Source organism: Giraffa tippelskirchi, chromosome 14 (assembly GCF_054371585.1).
Source record: "Giraffa tippelskirchi isolate mGirTip1 chromosome 14, T2T-mGirTip1v1.2.pri, whole genome shotgun sequence".
Classification (NCBI taxonomy): Eukaryota; Metazoa; Chordata; class Mammalia; order Artiodactyla; family Giraffidae; genus Giraffa; species Giraffa tippelskirchi.
Genome location: NC_137288.1, coordinates 70,041,078 through 70,063,982, shown reverse-complemented (window position 1 = coordinate 70,063,982; position 22,905 = coordinate 70,041,078). Strand labels below are relative to the sequence as shown.

The following is a 22,905-nucleotide window of genomic DNA, read 5'->3' as shown; positions in this document are numbered from 1 at the left end:
ACACGTAACTGGGCGGGGACACAGCCCCACCCATCAGCACACAGGCTGTCTGTAGACCGGGGAGCCTGGCAGCCACCTCTGGACGCGCCCCTACACAGGGCCTGGGGCCAAGACCCAGCTCCACCTACTAGTGGACGAGCACAGGCCCCTTCAGCCAGGAGGCCTGCATAAGCCTCCAGAAGAGCCTCACACACACCAGGAGGCACCACCAGAACCATGGAATCAACTGGGCCCCGTCCTGCCCACTAGCAGACCAAGGTCAGGACGGACCCCATACCCAAGAGTGTCAGGAACCAGCCCCCCATCAGCAATCTCAAAAAGCTCTGGGATCCCTGAACCCTGCAAATCAGCCTCCAGGACCCAGCTCTGCCTACCAGAGCTGTTGTTGTTGCTTTTTAGTTGCTCAGTCGTGTCCAACTCTTTGGGACCCTATGGACTGTAGCCCGCCAGGCTCCTCTGTCCACGGGATTTGTCAGGCAAGAATACTGGAGTGAGTAGCCATTTCCTCCTCCGGGGGATCTTCCCAACCCAGGGATTGAACCTGTGTCTACTGCATTGCAGGGGAATTCTTTACCACTGTGCCACCTGGGAAGCACCCTGCCTGCCAGTAGTCCAGTCCTAATTCCAGGATCGGGCTTCACCTGCCAGTGAGTGGGCAACAGAGTCTTCAGGATAGTAACTCTGCCCACCAGTGAGCCAGCAGTAGTCCCTGGGTCCCCTAGGATTCTGCAACCAGCCACCTGGTGACCAGGTCCTGCTAAACAGCAGCCTCCGCAAAAGGCAGAGCCTGGCAAACCACCAGACTAGGGGCCAACCAAGGGTACCAGCTCATCCACAGAGTCGGCCCAGCCTGCCACAAAAGAAGGACCTCACATAAACTACATTTTAGTGTTACAAAGGTCAAAGATTTAGCAAGGGGCAGATGAGACATTCATGAAGTGCTCACCTCTTCAGAAAGAACAAGAACTCTCTGTCGCAAATGATTGAAACCTATCACGAAACATGTCAGTGCCTTAGTAAGAACCCTAGAATGTCTGTTTATTTAAACTAGATGTGTGGATACCCATCAGACTTTCATTCATAATATAACATAGTGCCACAAATAACTCTGTGAACCTACTCTCTAAATATCTGTGCTGACACCAGTAATATAACAAAATTATGAGGCAAAAACCATATTTGTCATTGACCTATCTCATTTTCTAATGTTTTAAAATTCTACAACTAACCCTCATCTTACAATTTAATATGTAAGGAATTGTGAACTGGTAAATAGTCTCTTAAAAATAGCATTGTCAATATATTTCTTTAATCAAAGTAAATTTTATTTTCAATGCTTTAAAATTTAGTTAAACCTAAGAAAACTTACCTCTCTTTAAATAAGCTTAAAATAAAAGAATGCTTTCTCAACAGAAAAGCAAAGTGATGTTTTAAGAAATAAAAAGTTATCAAATTTGCTTTGAATAAATTCTTGATTTCTATTTGTATCTCTGTTTGAACATTTTTCAAAACTTTGGTTAAATTTTTGAGCATAATTCTTGTTTAGCAACTATCCCAGATAAAACTTTATATTCTGTAGAGTAGGCATTCTTATTAATCTGAGAATTCATAGATATAAAATACATACATATTTGTGTATGTTCACCTGTTCTTGTGGCCAAATATATTTTTCTGGCAAAAGAGAGTACAGAGAGTTTAAAAGACTTTTAAGAATTAACAAGTGTTAAAAACTCCAGAGGAGAAGGCAATGGCACCCCACTCCAGTACTCTTGCCTGGAAAATCCCATGGACGGAGGAGCCTGGTAGGCTACAGTCCATGGGGTCGCTAAGAGTCGGACACGACTGAGCGACTTCACTTTCACTTTTCCCTTTCATGCACTGGAGAAGGAAACGGCAACCCACTCCAGTATTCTTGCCTGGAGAATCCCAGGGACGGCGGAGCCTGGTGGGCTGCCGTCTATGGGGTCGCACAGAGTCGGACACGACTGAAGCGACTTAGCATAGCATAGCATAGCAAAAACTCCAGATGAAAATATTGGTATTTTGAAAATTTACTTTTGTCTCTAATGTGGGAGACCCTGGTTCAATTCCTGGATCATGAAGACCCCTGGAGAACGGATAGGCTACCCACTCCAGTGTTCTTGGGCTTCTCTTGTGGCTCAGCTGGTAAAGAATCTGCCTGCAATGCAGGAGACCTGGGTTCAATCCCTGGGTTGGGAAGATTCCCCTGCAGAAGGGAAAGGCTACCCACTCTCGTATTCTGGCCTGGAGAATTCCATGGGTAGAACACAACTGAGCAACTTTCACTTTCACTTTCTTTCACTAGAAGTCTATCTTCAACAGTGCCTTTAAACTATAAAAAATAAATTGGAATATGCTCCAATTCGAAGTAAAATGTGAAATATTTAAGTGCAATTGCCTGATAAATTTCTTTATGACAATGAGTAATACCTAATATAAGCTAATTTGTGGCTAGATTTTATGGCTTTGCCAAAATGAAGAGGAGATAATGGTTTGCTATTTATTTTTAATTGCAGATACTCTAACAAGTCACATTTTAACTATCCCTTTAGTCTAATGGCTGATAATGATAAATAGAAATTAAACTTATACATTCCAACTATATGGTATTATTACCTTATGTTGTATGTTAATAACATGTTGTATGTTAATAAGCTTAATATTTTGGGTAAAATTCCAATGGTGGAGTCAATGACATTTTTAATTAAAATGCCCCATCAACAAATAAAAGTGCTGCAGGCCTTTCACAGTTATATATATGGTGAAAAATCAATTGTCACTAATTGGAGATGATTTTATGTGGATTAAAATGGTTTCCTTTAGTAATTCTTTGGGGCATTTGAATTTTTTTCTTTTCAGAACTTTATCTTCCATTGATTGAGATGATGTGACAGGCAAATAATTTAGTTCCAAATGACACCATTTAAAACAATAGTATAACAAATATTGGCTCATGAAAATTGCAGTCTAAACCACCACAACAAAAAGGTGAGAAGAATTAGATATTGTAACTTCAAGTAACTCTTCTGTCTCAGAGCCATTCTTGGCCACAGCTTATCTTAATTTTATTTTGTTATTGTAAAAGTGTGGTATTAAGTAGTTTTCAAATTATTCTGGAGACTGAAGCAATCTCAAGTGTTACTGACTGGTTAGTGTGACAGAAAACCTCTTATTCCAATTACCTTCAGATTCTACCTAAAAAACATTGCTAATGAAATGCAATTGGAAATTTCTGAAAACTACTTGTATGTAGAGAAAGAACAGGGAAGAAAAGAGGATGCTGGAATGATTCTATTGAGCAAAAAGAACTGCATTCCAAACAGGTGAGAAATGGGAGGCCAAGTGGAAAAGCAATGAGGAGGCTCTGAAAACATCAATGTTTGGCGCCCCTCTGTCCCTTCAGCTGGGGGTGTTCATAGATGGCGAGGAGACGTAAGCAGCAGACGCAGGTGAAATGCCAAGTGATCAGCTGAATAAGATACAAGCAATCTGGCATGATTGACACCAACCAGGGTAAAGCACAGCCTTCAAAAGGAACTTTGTTTCTGGAAAGGCAGGTAGAAAAATCGAACTTGATTTTGAACAAGTAAGAATCCTTATTCCATCCAGAAAGCATAAAACATACTTGCTCTGGGACTGGACCATTCATTTGAGCAGTTCACCTTTTCTATGTTTTTTGTTTGTTTGTAAGTGGGGATATAAGCACCAACCTAATTCAGATTTACTGTAGACAAAAATACATACAGATCCAGTGGTAAAACATTTTGAGAATAGGGGGAATATTCATGTCCTTTCCTGTATTTTCTAAGTATTAATAATCAAAAACTTTCCTTCTTCAAATATTTCCAATAAATATTAATCGGCCAACATTGATAGCACATCTAATAGGTTTTATGTTACACTTGGTGTATGCTAAGGCGTCGAAGTTGGAAAACATAAAAATGTCCCTCTCTTTCTTTAAGGCTTCAAGTACATGGCAAAGTCCCTTGCACGTATTAGTCACTCCATAAATATTTGCTGAATTTCTTCAATTTTAGTAGGAAAAGATTAAAGGGCAACTATAAGGCATCCTATTAAGAAATAAGGGCAAAATCATGCATTTCAAACTGAAAGCAAGGAAGTACTTTATTGATTTTTCCACGTAGAAGGTACAATAAAATAAAAGAAAGATTCAAACAGTGTTTTTCCTATACCCTAAGGAACACAATACTGACCAGGATAAAGCACAACCTTCAAAAGGAACTTTGTTTCTGGAAAGGTAGGCACAAAAATCAAACTTGATTTTCAGCATCAAAAAGAATTGCAAAATTACAAATGAACTTGTAGAAAATTGAACTCTACCTTCAAGAGGAAAATATTTCCTAAAAGAAATATTCCAGTAGGAATTAGAATCCAACTTTGCGTGATTAAACAAACAAAATTAAATAGATTTTCCTTTGAAAATTAAATGTGCTTTATCATTTGGGAGCTATGATGCCCCACTCTTCACTCAACTTGATAAATTACCAATTAAAAAGTAATCACATAATGGGTCATAATTAAAGCCCCACGAGGTGATTCTTCATATTTATTACCACAGTACTGAGCACATTCTTCTCCAGTGAGCTAATTAACCATAAACTTCCTGAGTAGTAGTAGTCGTCGTCGCTCAGTCGTGTCCACGTGGGATCTTTGTGCATGGACTGTAGCCCGCCAGGCTCCTCTGTCCATGGGACACTCCAGCCAAGAATACTGGAGTGGGTAGCCATTCCTTTCTTCAAGGGATCTTCCCAACACAGGGGCTGAACCTGGGCCTCCCCCCGTTTTGCAGGCAGATTCTTTACCGTCTGAGCCACTAGGGAAGCCCAATAAGCTACCTGGAGGACTATTACAAAGATCTAAGCTCCGCAGTCATTGACTGTTTGTTGTCGGGGCGTGGGCATGTCGCTCTGTGCTGGGGCTGAGGGCACCCGGAGTGTGTGAAGGAGTTAGCTGTGCAGCAAGTTGCTTCAGTGACTGGAGGACGGCCTTTTCACAAACAGAGCCTGACAACATAAGTGTGAGTCGAGAGGCAGATGGTAAACGGAGTCAAAGCCAGGGTAGCGGTGAGAGAGGGTGAGCACCGCCTGACCACGAGGTCACAGGGAAAGCTAGGAAAAACGGCAACCACAAAAAGCTGGACTTGGGGTTCAATAATCTAGGACAGTGTAGATAGCCCGAGGTCAGCTACTGATGAAGCAGTCTATCAACTGCATTAAGTGGAAGCTAGACTCTGTCAGGACCCAGGAGCCTTGTCCCAGGCTGTGACTGGGAGCTCAGCCACGTGTTGAGAAGGTGTAATTCTCCACATGGCCCGGTGCGTTGTTTCAACTTTTGGCATTTTATTTGCTCATCAGAAGCCCTGGTAGACCCAAGGACTACCGTCAGGACCTGAGAGACCTTGAAAGCTGGATATCTCCCCAGGAAATCTAATCTTCGCTTCTCACATCCCCTCACACTCCAACAGACATCCCCATAAGCCATCAAAGCAGGCTGACAGCCCTCTTATGTGCGGGTCTCAATCAATCCAGTCAGTTGTAGACCTGAATAGAACAACAGCAACAACAGCAAAAATGCCAAGTAAAGGGGAACTCCTCTCGCCTGAGCCGGTGGCATTAGCTTTTCCTGCCTTTGAACTTGAGCTGAAACATCAGCCCTTCTTGGGTTTGGAGCCTTTTGGCTTTCAGGCTAGAATTTACACCATCTGCCAGACTCCTCTGTACATGGGTTGTGTAATGTTGGGGTCTAGGGAAAGGATCCCTTGAAAGACTGAAATGGTGTTTCTCTACCTAAAGGAGTTGAAGCACTGGAGAGAATCCTAATTTTTTTTTAAAGAAACTAGAGTTGTAAGTGGTCCACTGGGGAAGGGCATGGCAAACCACTTCAGCATTCTTGCCTTGAGAACCCCACGAACAGCATGAAAAGGCAAGAAGATAGGACACTGAAAGAGGAACTCCCCAGGTCAGTAGGTGCCCAATATGCTACTGGAGATCAGTGGAGAAATAACTCCAGAAAGAATGAAGAGATGGAGCCAAAGCAAAAACAACACCCAGCTGTGAATGGGACTGGTGATGGAAGTAAAGTCCAATGTTGTAAAGAACAATGTTGCATAACAACCTGGAACGTTAGGTCCATGAATCAAGGCAAATTGAAGTGGTCAAACAGGAGATGGCAAGACTGAACATCTACATTTTAGGAGTCAGCAAACTAAAATGGACTGGAATGGGTGAATTTAACTCAGATGACCATTATATCTACTACTGTGGGCAGGAATCCCTTAGAAGAAATGGAGTAGCCATCATAATCAACAAAAGAGTCTGAAATGCAGTACTTGGATGCAATCCCAAAAATGACAGAATGATCTCTGTTCGTTTCCAAGGCAAACCATTCAATATCACAGTAATCCAAGTCTAGGCCCCAACCAGTAATGCTGAAGAAGCTGAAGTTAAATGGTTCTGTGAAGACCTGCAAGACCTTCTAGAACTAACACCCAAAAAAGATGTCCTTTTCATTATAGGGGACTGGAATGCAAAAGCAGGAAGGCAAGAAATACCTGGAGTAACAGGAAAATTTGGCCTTGGAGTACAAAACAAAGCAGGTCAAAGGCTGAGAGAGTTTTGCCAAGAGAGCGCACTGGTCATAGCAAACACCCTCCTCCAAAAACACAAGAGAAGACTCTACACATGGACATTACCAGATGGTCAATACCGAAATCAGATTGATTATATTCTTTGCAGCCTAAGATGGAGAAGCTCTATACAGTCAGCAAAAACAAGACCAGGAGCAGACTGTGGCCCAGATCATGAACTGCTTGTTGCCAAATTCAGACTTTAATTGAAGAAAGTAGGGAAAACCACTAGACCATTCAGGTATGACCTAAATCAAATCCCTTATGATTATACAGTGGAAGTGACAAATAGATTCAAGGGATTAGATCTGATAGACAGAGTGCCTGAAGAACCATGCACAGAGGTTCATGACATTGTACACGAGGCAGGGATCAAGACCATCTCTAAGAAAAAGAAATGCAAAAAGGCAAAATGGTTGTCTGAGGAGGCCTTACAAATAGCTGAGAAAAGAAGAGAAACTGAAGGTAAAGGAGAAAAGGAAAGACATACCCATGTGAACGCAGAGTTCCAGAGAATAGTAAGAAGAGATGGAAAAGCCTTCCTCAGTGATCAATGCAAAAAAATAGAGGAAAACAATAGAATGGGAAAGACTAGAGAACTCTTAAAGAAAATTAGAGATACCAAGGGAACATTTCATGCAAAGATGGGCAGAGGCACAATAGACACAAATGGGAGGTGACGAGAATACACAGAAGAACTACACAAAAAAGATCTTTATGACCCAGATAACCATGATGGTGTGATCACTCACCTAGAGCCAGACATCCTGGAATGTGAAATCAAGTGGGCCTTAGGAAGCATCACTACAAACAAAGCTAGTGGAGGTGATGGAATCCCAGTTGAGGTATTTCAATCCTAAAAGATGATGGTATGAAAGTGCTACACTCAATAGGCCAGCAAATTTGGAAAACTCAGCAGTGGCCACAGGACCAGAAAAGGTGTTTTCATTCCAATCCCAAAGAAAGGGAATGCCAAAGAATGCTCAAATAACTGTGCTTATCTCACATGCTAGCAAAGCAATGCTCAAAATTCTCCAAGCCAGGCTTCAGCAATACGTGAACCTTGAACTTCCAGATGTTCAAGCTGGATTTAGAAAAGGCAGAGGGACCAGAGATCAAATTGCCAACATCCATTGTATCATTGAAAAAGCAAGAGAATACCAGAAAAACATGTACTTCTGCTTTACTGACTACGCCAAAGCCTTTGACTGTGTGGATTACAACAAACCATGGAAATTTCTTCAAGAGATGGAAATACCAGACCACCTGACCTGCCTCTTGAGAAATCTGTATGCAGGTCAAGAAGCAACAGTTAGAACTGAACATGGAGGAGCAGAATGGTTCCAAATCAGGAAAGGAGTACATCAAGGCTGTGTATTATCACCCTGCTTATTTAACTTATATGCGGAGTACATCATGAAAAACACTGGATTGGATGAAGCCCAAGCTGGAATCAGATTGCCAGGAGAAATATCAATAACCTCAGATATGCAGATGACACCACCCTCATGGCAGAAAGCAAAGAACTAAAGAGCCTCTTGATGAAAGTGAAAGAGGAGAGTGAAAAAGCTGGCTTAAAACTCAACATTCAGAAAACTAAGATCATGCCATCCGGTTCCATCACTTCATAGCAAATAGATGGGGAAACAATGGAAACAGTAACAGACTTTACTTTCCTGGGCTCCAAAATCACTGCAGATGGTGACTGCAGCCATGAAATTAAAAGACGCTTGTTCCTTGGAAGAAAAGCTATGACCAACCTAGACAGTATATTAAAGAGCAGACATTGCTTTGCCAATAAAGGTCCATCTAGTCAAGGCTATGGTTTTTCCAGTAGTCACGTATGGATGTGATAGTTGAACTGTAAAGAACGCTGAGCACCGAAGAATTGATGCCTTTGAATTGTGATATTGGAGGAGACTCTTGAGAGTCCCTTGGACTGCAAGGAGATCCAACCAGTCAATCCTAAAGGAAATGAGTCCTGAATATTCCTTGGAAGGACTGATGCTAAAGCTGAAACTCCAATAGTTTTGCCACCTCATGCAAAGGACTGACTCATTGGAAAAGACCCTGATTCTGGGAAAGGTAGAAGGCGGGAGGAGAAGGGGATGACAGAGAATGAGATGGTTGGATGGCATCACCAACTCTATGGACATCAGTTTGAGTAAACTCCAGGAGTTGGTGATGGACAGGGAAGCGTGGCGTGCTGCAGTCCATGTGGTCCCAAACTGAACTGAACTGAAAGTAATGAGACATTTCTTGTTCTCATAAATTTCTTGGACTCTGGAATTGTAAATTCACAGCTGCTGCTTGTGGCGTTCAACCCTTGGTAATCAAAGGACTGTGAACGTGTCCATCAAGCTGACTTAGGGGCCGCCCTGTAAGCTCAGCTGCAGCACAGCTGTCCCGTCCAAGATGGTCACCCAGCCACTTGGACAACCCATTCCAGGCTGCCTGACCGCAGGGGACCTGGAACAGCCCGCAGGGGCAATGGATTCCTGAAACAGCCAGAGCTGTGGTTTTGAAATTTTACGGCACATTAGAATCACCGGGGGGACTTAAGAACTCTGGAGCCCCTTGTGAGCACCACATACCAATGAGATCGGAATGCTTGGGGGCATAGGAGCCGGGTGACTCCGATGTCCAGCAAAGCCTGGGGACTATCCATTGCCTTCGTTCACGCCTCTGTTTCGGAGCCTTATTCCACTGTGTATGGTTTTTGTGTTCTTCCTCCAGTTACCGTGCATAGACCTTGTTTCAGCTTCTGGAATTGCTTGCTCTATAATCCCTCCTGCCAACTCTATTTCTTAATACCTATTTTCCTTGATACCTGATGAGCCAACCTAATGTCAGTTCCTCCTGTAAATGGTAACCTCCTTCCCCAAGGAGTGAAGATTGCCAACAAGCCCTGCCCGCCTGCCATCGGCTAGACAAGGTGGAGTGCTGCTCCCGGACAGGACGCTTTGCTGAAGAACGGTAAGATCCCCTACCCAATAAACCCCGAATGTCTCTAAAAAATAATAATAATAATTTCAGACCGTGCTTCTTCTTGGGCTTCCCTGGTGGCTCACACCATAGGGAATCTGCTTACAATGCAGGAGACTTGGGTTCAGTCCCTGGGTTGGGCAGATCTCCTGGGGCAGAAAATGGCAACTCAGTCCAGAATTCTAGCCTGGAGAATTCCATGGACAAAGGAGCCTAGCAGACCACAGTCCACGGGGTCGCAATGAGTTGGACATGATGAAGCAACCAACACACACGCTTTATGCTTCTTCTTAGGCTTCGTGCCCTGTCTGGACTTGTATTAACTAATTGATTAAAACCTGGTCACATGGAGACATTTTCTGAAATGTAGGACTTGAGGATGGTTATATTTTCTGAAGTAGGAAGTTTAAATTTTGGCCAGGGAATACCCAGTCCTGCATTATCTCACCAATGCAGTAGAGTATTTTCTTTGAACAGTGGTTCCTAAACTCGTCTGTACTTTGGAATCACCTGGAGGGTTTAAAAAACTACTGAAACCAGTGCTCTGTCCTCAGGCATTGTGATTTAGTTGGTCTAGGCTGTGGCCTGGACTTTGGGATCTTATAAATATCCTCAGGCAATTCTAATGTGTAGGGAAGTTGAGACCACTGACTCAAGAGGAATGACGTGGTTTTTCATTTTAGTTGCAAAAATACACTGCAATATAAAATCTTTTATGACGTTCAAACAATAAAAAAAAAAGTAAATGCTACAAAAATGGAATTCTGTTACTCTATATGATTTATATTTGCATCTTTTAATTTAGGTATAGTTGACTTACAATATTAGTTTCAAGTATATAGTATGGTAATTAGATATTTTTATAGAATATACTCCATACAAAGTTATTATAAAAGATTGACTATATTCCCTGTGCTATACATTATATCCTATAACTTATTTTATACCTGGTAGACATTTAAGTCTCTATTATGTCTTTAAACAGGACTGTGTTTTTTTTTGGGGGGGGTTGTTTTGCTTTTCCATTTTGTGTATCTGGTTTGACATATCTGGGTTTGTCTTTTGTCTTTGATATATTTATCTTTCCCATTCATTTTAAAGTTGTTCAATTTCTCTGTCCTCTCCTTTATTTTATATGTCTCACATTTATGAATCTTCCCTCTTTAACTTTCTATGGTATATAATTTAGCATCCTTTATTACTGGTTTTTATAAACATTAAACCTGGAGAAGGGACTGGCACCCCACTCCAGGATCCTTGCCTGGGAAATGCTATGGACAGAGGAGCCTGGTGGGCTACAGTCCACGGGTCACAAAGAGTCAGACACGACTGAGTGAGCACATAAACATTAAATGTTTAAAAAAATTATTTTAAAATGAAAAAATAAACCCCAAGGGGCTGGGGACTTTGGGTTTGACACTGACATGTCCTTATGACAAAGAAACTGAAGATGAGTAATTCTTCCTAAACTAGTCCACAGTGTGTATTAGCTCCTCAGGGTTGTTGTAACAAAGTACCACAAATTTAGTGCCTCAAACAATAGAGAGGTATTGATTCCCAATTCTGAAGGCTAAAAACCCAAGACCACAGTGTTGGCAAGCTTCGTTCCTTCTGAGGGCTCTTTCAGAACAGAATCTATTCCACGCCTCCCCCGTATCGACTGGTGGCTGCTGGCAATGTTAGAACTGTTTAGCACAGAGCAGCACCACTGACTTCTGCCTTCCTCTCCCTGTAGACGTGTCTGTCTCAGTCTAGTTGGACTGACGTAAAAAACACCACAGGCGGGGCAGCCTGTAAACAACAGAAATGTATTTCTCACAGTTTTGGAGGCTGCAGGTCCCAGACCGTGGTGCCAGGCCGGCCAGGTTCTCGTTACAGATTGCCGACTTCTCACCATGTTCGCACACGGTGGGGGGGCCAGGGGCTCTGCGGGGCTGCTTCTATTCAGGCCGTAGTCCCACCCCCGGGGGCTCTGCCCTCCTCACCACCTCCCAGGGACGCCCTGCTACGACCATCACCTTAGAGGCTAAGATGCCAACATGTGAGTTTTAGGGGGACACAAACATTCAAACCGTAGCGATGTCTGTGCTCACACGTCCTCCTTTTTTAGCAAGGACTGGGGGTACGGCAAAAGCCCCTGCTCCCATAATTTTACACTGCACAGCAGTTGAGGAGGCAGATCATAAAAGAGGAATGCAGAGATGTGCTAGGCGGCAGTGAGTAAATCCAGATAAATAGGACAGATGATAACAATGGCAGAGGCTGCTCCTGTGCATGGGGCGGCCAGGGAGGCCTTCCTCTTAAAAGTGACAGGTTCTATGCATCTGTGTCTCTTATTCTGCATAGAACAGTCTTATGGACTCTGAGGGAGAAGACGAGTGTGGGACGTTCTGAGAGAATAGCACTGAAACGTGTATATTATCACATGTGAAACAGAACACCATTTCAGGTTTGATGCATGAGACAAATGCTCAGGGCTGGGGCAATGGGATGGGGAGGGAGGTGGGAGGGGGGTTCGGGATGGGGAACACATGTAAACCCATGGCTGATTCATGTCAATGTATGGTGAAAACCACTACTATATTGTAAAGTAATTAGCCCCCAAATGAAATAAATAAATTTATTTAAAAAAAAAAAAAGTGACAGGTTCTTGTGGGAACAGAGAGAGCAGCCATGTGGATATCTGGGCAGAGAAACTTCCGCGGAAAACACATTGCAGGTGGACAGGTCCTCAGGTGCGCCTGTGGCTGGTGTACTGGAGAGACAGCAAGGCCTCCAGGTCACGCTGGAGGCACTGCGAGTGGACGGAGGGGCGTCCGTGGGGGCAGCACGGGGAGATGATTTAGGGCCGCTTGTTAGGGCTTTGGATTTGCCTCTGAGTAAGAAGGCAGGTCAATGGCTGGATGGGAGGGGAGACGAGACGTGATTTGCTGTTTTAAAGAGTTGCCCTGGGGCTTCCCAGGTGGTGCTAGTGGTAATGAACCTGCCTGCCAAGGCAAGAGAAGCAAGTTTGATCCCTGTGTTGAGAAGATCCTCCAGAGGAGGGCATGGCAACCCACTCCAGTATTCTTGCCTGGAGAATCCCATGGACAGAGGAGCCTGGCGGGCTACAGTCCACGGGGTCACACAGAGTTGGACACGACTGAAGGGACTTAGCACACACGCACTCAAAGAGCTTCTCTAACGTGGGGAGAACAGGTTTTTTAAAATAACAACGCCAAAAAGTCTTGCTGGTAAAATCTCATTTTTGTAATTTCCTATTTTCCTAAAATAAAAGCTTAAACTACACTTGACAGACATTGATTTTCATCTTGCAGAGCAAATAAAACAATAAAATTTCATTTTAGAACCAATCAATTTTAATTTCCCTATCTGCATTGCATAACACCACATTTGAAATAACTTTCTTTTCTATCAAATGTGGTGCAGATACGTTAGCATTATATTCAAGTGTACAGGTATTGTTTTCAGCAGAATTCAAAGCTGCCGTTACTGGTGAAACGGCACCATAGGTATGACTTTAACATACCTATGTTGATTCATTAGAATAGAAGTTGATGTTGCCAAAAGGAAAGTAGCAGATAAAACAAGTAATTGTTTTTGTTCCCGTGGCCACATGAATCATTTTTTATTAAACTAAAATTTTAGGGCTTTATTGCACTGATGCCAGCTATTAATGTACATATTCATACTTTTAATGTAAATAACAATACTAATTAATTAGTGCTGGTTATTTTGCAGGAGACATAGGAAAGAAGTGTTCGAGTCCTGCCTGAGGAAGATCCCCTGGAGAAGGAAGTGGCAACCCACTCCAGTATTCTTGCCTGGAAAATTCCATGGACAGAGGAGACCTGTGGGCTACAGTCCATGGAGTTGCAAGCTCCTCACTTACAAACAGGAAACTAATAATTACAAGTTTCTCAATGAATTAAAAATAATGTATGTTGGTGTTTGATACAAGCTTAGCACACAAATGACATGATTTGTAACTGTTATTAAGAGCTGGTTGATATAGGAATTGGTAACCACTGCCAACTAATTTTAGCATTTTAAATGTTCAAGACAAATATTTAAAATTTGCCTTGTTTATAAAAGAAAAAAGTCAATTGCAAATAAATTCTCAAGATCTTCTCATGTTAATAATTTTTCTTTGTGATTAACTACAGAGTCTGAATTGGCTTCACTAATTAGCAAATATTTTCTACTTTTACAAGCATAAATTATTACAGGTCCTTTTTTCTCCAAAGGAAATATGTATTTAGATATTTTTTCCTTGTGCATGGAGATCACAGATTTCGGGAGACGTTTCTGAGAGGTAGTGTTTTAGATTCTGTGGCTTCTTAGATGTGCTGCACATAAACGGTTTTCTTTCTCTGATGTGCATCGTCTGTTGGGTTTCTGTGGGCAGCAGTCAGGCCTTCTGTGTTTTATGGACTCAGTAACTCACCCTTCAGTGTGCCATTAATGAAGAATTAGAAAGTCAGAGCTGGAGGAGAGTGTCCATCATTCTGTCCACTCTGTAGTCCCCAATAAACACCTCTTGAAGGACTTTCAAATCTTTTGGTATAAGGCACCTCTGCGTAGGACTCACTCTGTTCCTCAAACCTTGGTAAATAGATGACCTCTCAAAGATTGCAGTTTTCTAATTTATATTTTTATTTGATAAAGAGTTTATAAAATTTTCTCCTACTTGAAGTCTCATATTTAATTAAATCTGTTTTTCTATCATTTTTACTGACAGATACTAATTCTGCTGGGCTTCTCTGATAGCTTGGCTGATAGAGAATCTGCCTGCAACGCAGGAGACCCTGGTTCAATTCTAGGGTCAAGAAAGTCTCCTGAAAAAGGGATAGGCTACCCACTCCAATATTCATGGGCTTCCCTGGTGGCTCAGACTGTAAAGAATCCACCTGCAATGTGGGAGACCTAGGTTCGATCCTTGGGTTGGGAAGATTCCCCTGGAGGAGGGCATGGCAACCCACTCCAGTGTTCTTGCCTGGAGAATCCCCATGGACAGAGGAGCTTGACGGGCTATAGTCCATGGAGTCACAAAGAGTCAAACATGACTTAGCAACTAAGTACAGCATTAATCCTGCTCCCCCATTACTTAATTTGGTCCAGTTTTGGTCCAATTATACACATAGTCTTTTTCAAACTAAACATCTCCATTTTCTTCAGTGTTTACCATAAGACTGGTAAAAATAATGAAGAATTTTGAAGACATCACTCACCAAAATTAACTCAAAGTGGATTAAAGACTTAAATGCAAGATCTGAAACCATAAAACTCCTGAAAGAAAACAGAAAAAGCTCTTTGAAGTGGATCTTGGCAATAGCCATTGAAATGAAGAAGCAACCTAAGGACAAGGAGAAAACATTTACAGGTGACTTACCTGTATAGGGTTGCTATCCCAAATATATAAGGAATGCATATAATTCAGTATCAGAAGCAGAACAAAACAAAAGCAAATAATCAAATTAAAAATAGGCAAAGCAACTTGGATGGACCCAAAGAGTGTCATACAGAGTGAAGTTAGTTGGACAGAGGAGAAGAAATGTTGTATGACATCCCTTATATATGCAATCTAAAAAGAAATGATACAAATGAACTTACAAAACAGAAACAGACTCACAGACTTCAAGAAAAAGTTTATGGTGGTTGGGAGAAACGGTACAGGGAGGGATAGTTAGGGAGTTTGGGATGGACGTGTACACACTGCCACACTTAAAATGGATCACCAACAAGGACCTACTGTAGCACCTGGACCTCTGCTCAATGTTATGTGGCAGCCTGGATGGGAGGGGAGTTTGGGGGAGAATGGATACATATATATGTATGGCTGAGTCTCTTCCCAGTTCACCTGAAACTATCACAATATTGTTTGTTAATTAACACCCTATACCCTAATACATAAAGACAAATTTAAAATTTTTTAAAACTGAGCAAAAAAACCAAGTAGACATTTTTATAAAGAGGATCTATAAATGACCAACAGATATATAAAATGGTGTTGAATATCACTAATCATCAGGGAAATGTGAATCAAAACCACAGGGATATCACCTCACACTAGACAGAATTATCAAAAAGATGAGAGATAACACATACTGGCAAGGATGTGGAGAAAAGGGAGTACTTGTTCAATATTGGTGGGATTATAGATGGGTGTAGTCACTGTGGAAAATAGTATGCAGGTTCCTCAAAAAATTATGAAATAGAGCTACTATATAATCCAGAAATCCCACTTCTAGTTATGTATGCAAAGGAAATGAAATTACTATCTTGAAGAGATACATCCTGTTCTGTTTAGGTGATATAGATGCTTGTCTTTTTGGTGTAATTTGAACTGGGAAAAAAAAAAAAGCCTACTTGCTTCCACACATTTATCCCATTTCAGGCTTATCCAGCCCCTAAAATTCTCAATCTTGATCATTTCTTTACTTTCAATCATTTCAGCCAGAGGTTCTCTTTTGCAATGAGTAACCTACAATCATAACATTAGATCCAGTAACATCCATTTACAAAGAATAAAGCAAATTGCATGCATGCTCAGACATGAAGTCATGTCTGACTCTTTGCATCCGCAAGGACAGTAACCCACCAGGCTCCTCTGTCCATGGGATTTCCTAGGCAAGGATACTGCAGTGGGTTGCTATTTCCTTCTCCAGAGCATCTTCCTGACCCAGGGACTGGACCCAAGTTTCCTGTGTCTCCTGCATTGTTGGCAGATTCTTTACCCACTGAGCCATCAGGGAAGCCTCATAAAACAGATTAATCAGCAACTAATAATGATAACTATGGGTGATTGAATATTTATTATGTTTCAGGCTCCTAGCTAAGTGCTTTTCATTTCATTTATTCCTCATAAAAATTGAAGAGTTGCTAGCACATCACACACGTGAGGAACCGAGATGCGTCAATGTAAGCCACCTGACCAGACTTCACTGACTCTACTAAATGGGGGAGAAGCCACTAACATTCAGGCTGGCTGTCTCTAGGCCCAGGGCCATCATCGTCCTCTGATTGTGCTATCCTGGCTACAAGAAAAAGCTTGGCAGACAGGAGGCAAGCCAGGATAGGTATTTTGAGGCCAGAAGGATATTGAATTCTATCCAAGACCTTGTGAGGTAGACAATGATGAGAACCCTGTAAGGTAAGGATCCAGCAGGAACAAGCCCCAATCACACAAGTAGTCAGAACTCCAAGAAACAGGCCTCTGGACATTTAGATGGTTTCTCTGAGGCATAAACAATTAATTTCAAAATTAAGCATTAAGGGTGCTTCTCTGGTGGTCCAGTGGGTAGGAGTCCAGCTTCTAGTGTGGGGGCTGCAGTTTGGTCCTTGGTCAGGGGAATAGGATCCCACTTTCTGCAGGGCAGCTGAGCATGCGTGCCACAACTACTCAGCCCTTGTGCTTCAACTGAGACCCAGTGCAACAAAACAAACATTTTTTTTTTTAATTAAGCATTAGGGACATTAATATTTCAATGCTGTAAAGTTTGATATTGTGTTTAGCTGTTCATTTGCTACAGCTAAGAAGGAAGACTGTTTGACAACATTTTGGTTTTAATGATATGGATGACTTGATTAATAGCGCTAATATGTGATAGATAATTACAGCGTTAAACCTAATATTAATGTGAGAGAGTAGTGAATTTTAATGCACTGCAGAATAAGAAGCCTAAAAGGACACTGCCTAGGCAATTAATTATAATCAGTTTTATGCAAGATATGTAACTGCATTAATAGGGTGTAGTTTACTAGTCCAGGTTCATCCAAGAGTGTCTGAAAGATACAGTGAGAAAGCAAATCCTGTCTATTAGTCTGCTTGGGCTGTTGTAACAAAATACCATAGGGTGGGTGGCTTAAACAACAGACGTTTATTTTCTCACAGTCTGGAGGCTGTTGACATGGCCTCCTCACTCTGCACAGGGAGGGAGAGAGCTCTGAACTCTCCTCCCCTTTTTTGTTTTTTTGGGTTTTTTGGCCGCCCAGCCTGCAGGGTCTTAGTTCCCCAACCAGGGATCGAACCTATGCACCCCGGGGTGGAGCACAGAGTCTCAACCCCTGGACCACCAGGGGAGTCCCCTCTCCTCCGCTTTTTGCAGGGACACCAGTCCTACTGGATTAAGGCCCCATCCTTATGATCTCATTTAAACTTACCTCCCTAAAGGGCTATCTCCAAAAAGAGTCATGGGAGGAGTTAAGCATTCACCATACTAATTTTAGGGAGAAGACAATTTAGTCCATAACACACCCATGCCCACACTGAAATCAAGACTTGCCCTGGGATTGGTGTGTCAGGAACCAGTGCCCTAGTGGTGGTTTAGTCACTAAATCATGTCCAACTCTTGTGACCCCATGGACTATAGCCCACCAGGCTCCTCTGTCCACGGGATTTCCCAGGCAAGAATACTGAAGTGGGCTGCCATCTCTTTCCCCAGGTGATTTTTCCTGACCCAGGTCGCCTGCATTGCAGGCGGATTCTTTCCCAACTGAGCCACCAGGGAAGCCCCACTGAGTTTACTTCCTGGTTCCCCAAGAGAGAGAGCTCCTGACCATTCCCTTCTTAAAACACTCTTCTTGTGGCTTCTAAAAGGGAATGCTAATGACCAGCACCTTCCTCACAGGACTGTTATGAAGAGTAAATGAAACACAAGATAAGCAGCACACAGCCCAGCGCCTGGCAGGCCCAGAAAACGTTCGTTGTTATTGTTGTTGCTCTTGATAGCTTTTGGCAAACATCAGGTTTGAGTTACATACTAGAATTTGAAAAAAATCACATAGTGTTACAAGAAAGTAGAATTGATGTTAGAGGTATCAGAAAGATCTTATGAGACAAAGAATTTATTTAAAGAATAAGGCCAACTTGTTTACTTCTATGTTCCCCCAAAGTAAGAAAATATTGTTAAAAATAATGTAAGAAAAAAATTCATTTTGCGAATAGCTACTTGTTTGAGAAATGCCAACTTTATAAAAAAATTTATAAGAATACAGTGACAACACATTAATTTTATCATGAAAAATGCAAATACAGGTCAATATTTAAAGGTGCAAAATTCTGGATGAAATGAACATTTCTCTTGAAAGTAGCAAATTGTTAGTTATAATTTTTCAAAAAAGCTATAAAAATACAAGGTGTAAAAGCAAAACTTTAGAAAAACTAAAGGCATGGTATGATAAAATGACTTCTGATTTTGTTCAGATCACAGTAGTCTTCTGCAATAAGCTAATCCCCTGTAAATGAAGTAGCTCATAAGGATATTGCTGGGAATGAGTTAAATGGTTTATTGAAAAGAATATTAATCATCAGAGTTCAGGATTCAGACTACAAGAAACATATTCTTTTATGCTGCTGCTAAGTCGCTTCAGTCGTGTCCGACTCTGTGCGACCCCGTAGACGGCAGCCCACCAGGCTCCTCCGTCCCTGGGATTCTCCAGGCAAGAACACTGGAGTGGGGTGCCATTTCCTTCTCCCGTGCATGAAAGTGAAAAGTGAAAGTGAAGCCGCTCAGTCGTGTCCGACTCTTCACGACCCCATGGACTGCAGCCCACCAGGCTCCTCCGTCCATGGGATTTTCCAGGCAAGAGTACTGGAGTGGGGTGCCTTTGCCTTCTCTGATATTCTTTTATATACATGAGTATATAGCGATACAGAGAATAACAGATTATCCCCAACATTTAGCAACTTAAAACAATGATATATATTTATTATCTCACACATGTGGGTAAGGAAATTGGTTATGGATTAGTTGGGCGGTTCTGTCTCGAAAATTTTCATGAAGTTGCAGGCAACAGGCAGTCATCTGAAGCTTTGGCTAGGCCTGGGGGATTTCCAAGACAACTCACTGCCAGGACTCTGCCCAGGAGCTCTCAGGGGCTTGCTGGCTAATTGCAGGAGGCCTCAGTTCTCTGCCTCACAGACCCAACACAGGGATGCTTGAGCATCCATACGATGTAGCAGTTACATGCCCGGATTGAATAGAATAAGGTGGAAGCTCCAGTGTATTCATGACCTTAACATGAAAGTCACACGCCATTACTACCCCTATACCCCTATGCTCAATCAGTCCATATAATGTTAGTATAGGAAGCAGATTCCAGGAAGAAGGAAGCTGGTGAAATCAGAATTCCTGGAGTTCAGGAAAAGTCTGTATGGGTTGGGGGAGGCAGGTTTGGAGTAGTGGTAGAAGGGCGTTCGGTGGGAATTGCATGAAGCTTAAAAATGAACCACCAAGACAGCGTGCCCTGCTGTCTTCCTAATCACCTTACTCTGAATTACCAAATCAGGTCAGAGTTAAATCCTCTGAGTTTTAGGGCTTTAACTCTTTTTAGTTTTGTGCCAGACCCACAATAGAGAAAAACCTTCATTCTATACAGGCTCTGACTTATGGCTGAAATATACTCCCAGCTAAAATCTATGAGAATGTATTTATTTTTGGGTCAGAGAAGAAAATGAATGAAAGTTCCATTTAGTAACAGAAGGGTAAAAATGTGCTTCTGTTTGTGAATGTAGGTTGATAGTCATGAAATAGCCGATTTATCGAGAAAAAAGTAATTTGAGGGAAAGTTAGTTAGCACTCTCAAGCCAGACATGCATTTTTATTGTGTTGTAAGGCTTTTGTGTGGGCTTAGTCTCTCAGCTGTGTCTGACTCTTTGCAACCCCATGGACTGTAGCCCACCAGGCTCCTCTGTTCTTGGGATTCTCTAGGCAAGAATAATGGAGTAGGTTGCCATTTCCTCCTTGAGGGGATCTTCCCAACCCAGGGATCGAACTGGCGTCTCCTGCATCTCTTGCACTGACAGGTGGATTCTTTTACCAATGAGCCACCTGTAAAGCTTGTTGTTGTCGGTCAGTCGTTAAGTCGTGTCTGACTCTTTGTGAGCCCATGGACTGCAGTACGCCTGCCTTCCCTGTCCTTCACTAGGCAGGGCAAAAAAAAAAAAAGGGGGCTTAGATTTTCATGGGCAGTTATGAACTCAAATTTTCTCTCTTGCTGTCAGGAGCTCAACTGAGCTGGAGCAAGACAATTTCCTAGGTGATAGAATAGTGATTTAGAAAAGAAGCCAAAATGATGTTATTAATAACAGTCAAGACTTTGATCACTTACTGCAATAGTATAAGCAAGAGGCTAAACCAGAGAAAGCATCAGTGCCCTTGTTCCATTTCCCCAAAAACCAGTGAAGAGTCAGATGAATCAGCCTAGTTGTCAGGGAGGAGTGGGGGGATTTGTCAGATAAAGCCTTGCAATCTGCCCTGAAATATCGAACAGGCTTAAGCCAAGAGCTGTATTCCTCCATTGTTCTAAGTTACAAACCTATCAGATTTTACTTGTCTACTTTTGATTTGGAAAGTACAGTCCCTGCAAATCTGGCTTTCTAATTGGGTTCCTTTTATTGCATCTCTGCAAATTTTTAGCTCACTTGTTGTTCGGTCACTAAGTCATGTCTAACTTTTTGCAACCCCGTGGACTGCAGCACACCAGGCTTCCCTGTTCTTCACTGTCTCCTGGGGTTTGCACAAACTCATGTTCATTAGGAGAAGGCAATGGCACCCCACTCCAGTACTCTCACCTGAAAAATCCCATGGACGGAGGAGCTTGGTAGGCTGCAGTCCGTGGGGTCTCTAAGAGTCGGACACGACTGAGCGACTTCACTTTCACTTTTCACTTTCATGCATTGGAGAAGGAAATGGCAACCCACTCCACTGTTCTTGCCTAGAGAATCCCAGGGATGGGGGAGCCTGGTGGGCTGCCTTCTATGGGGTCGCACAGAGTCGGACACGACTGAAGCGACTTAGCAGCAGCAGTAGCATGTTCATTGAGTCGGTAATGCCATCCAACCATCTCATCCTCTGTTGTCCCCATCTCCTTCTGCCTTCATAATCTAAAATTGTTAAAGGCTTTCCTATGAAGCATATATAATGAAAAAACATATTAATTAAGGGTTTATTAACAAATATAAAAAATAAATACTTGTAAAATGTACTGAATTTACTTTCCTGGTGGCTCAGATGGTAGAGACCCTGCCTGCAATGCAGGAGACCCGGGTTTGACCCCTGGGTTCAGGAAGATCCCCTGAGGAAGGAAATGGCAGCCCACTCCACTATTCTTGCCTGGGAAATTCCATGGACAGAGGAGCCTGGCAGGCTGGGACAGGCCATAGTGTTGCAAAGAGTTGGACACGACTGAGTGACTACACACACTGAACTTAATGCTAATATTTGCTACTTCTGGAGCAGTATTTCCTCACTGGTAGGGTGTAACAGCACATCCCCGAGGCAACATCTGTTAACATTTTGACTCCATGTTTGTTTTCTTACATCTCTGTGTCTTCCCTGACCTTCTAGAATCACAGTGACCTCATCCTGTCCTCCAGACTTTCAAACCTCACGTTTCATTTTTCCGCATCAAACTGCTTATTACTTAAGTACCATAGGATCTCAAATGTTCCTTTTTAGTCTGTCACCTAGGCATCATCACCTCCTTCAACATCGACTTATGGGTTGATGTGAGAAGGAAAACAGCTTGGTTAGATCAATTCATACCAGGATAGGTATGACTAACAGTCTGTCGAGTCTCATCAGTGCGTTTGCAGCAACAAAACAAGTTGACCCCAAGTAATCTCTAGATAATAGATTGCAGACTTTCAGGGGAAAAAAATTAAGAAAAATAACAGGAGTCATACAGAAGAAATGGTTAGGGTGAAAGGGGCCAAGTAGAGAGAATTTTTATATTTCTAAGTTCCTTAGCTTAGATTCATTCCTATTCTATTCGATGGACTGACCTATTCTTTTTCTCAAAGACAGACTGAAAAGATAGAATGAGAGAAATGAAGTAAATGGTCCCATCATTTACCTAACTGCTCAGGTCAAAATCCTTGATGACCCATCTTTGATTCCTCACTTCATCTCACAGCCCACGCCTAATGCATCACCAGTCCAGGCAGACACTTCCTTCACCAAGTATCCAGATAAGACCCCTGCTTCCACGTTACAGCCTGAGCCTTCTGTGCTCACCAGCAGTCTCCTCAACAGGGGTGACCACGTTCCTCTCCAAATGAGCATCATGTCAACAGCATCCTGCTGTCCGTGGTCCAGCGGCTTCCCATCACACCAAAAAGAAGACCCGAAGGCCCTCCTGTGCCCTGACCCTGGCCATCTCTTAGGACTCATTACTCCTACCACTCTCTCTCTTGCTCACCACGTTCCAACCATGTCAGCCTGCCTGCTGGGCCTCGAATGTGCCAGTCA

General features: G+C 42.5%; 1 long non-coding RNA gene across 1 annotated transcript; it reads left to right on the top strand.

Moving 5' to 3' along the window:
- The first annotated feature begins 38 nt into the window (after positions 1-38).
- LOC145534783 (uncharacterized) lies at positions 39-13,788 on the top strand. The gene is made up of 4 exons (XR_014074990.1): positions 39-258; positions 2,881-3,009; positions 9,554-9,643; positions 13,394-13,788. It is a non-coding gene; the product is annotated as an uncharacterized LOC145534783 (long non-coding RNA).
- The last annotated feature ends 9,117 nt before the right edge of the window (positions 13,789-22,905 follow it).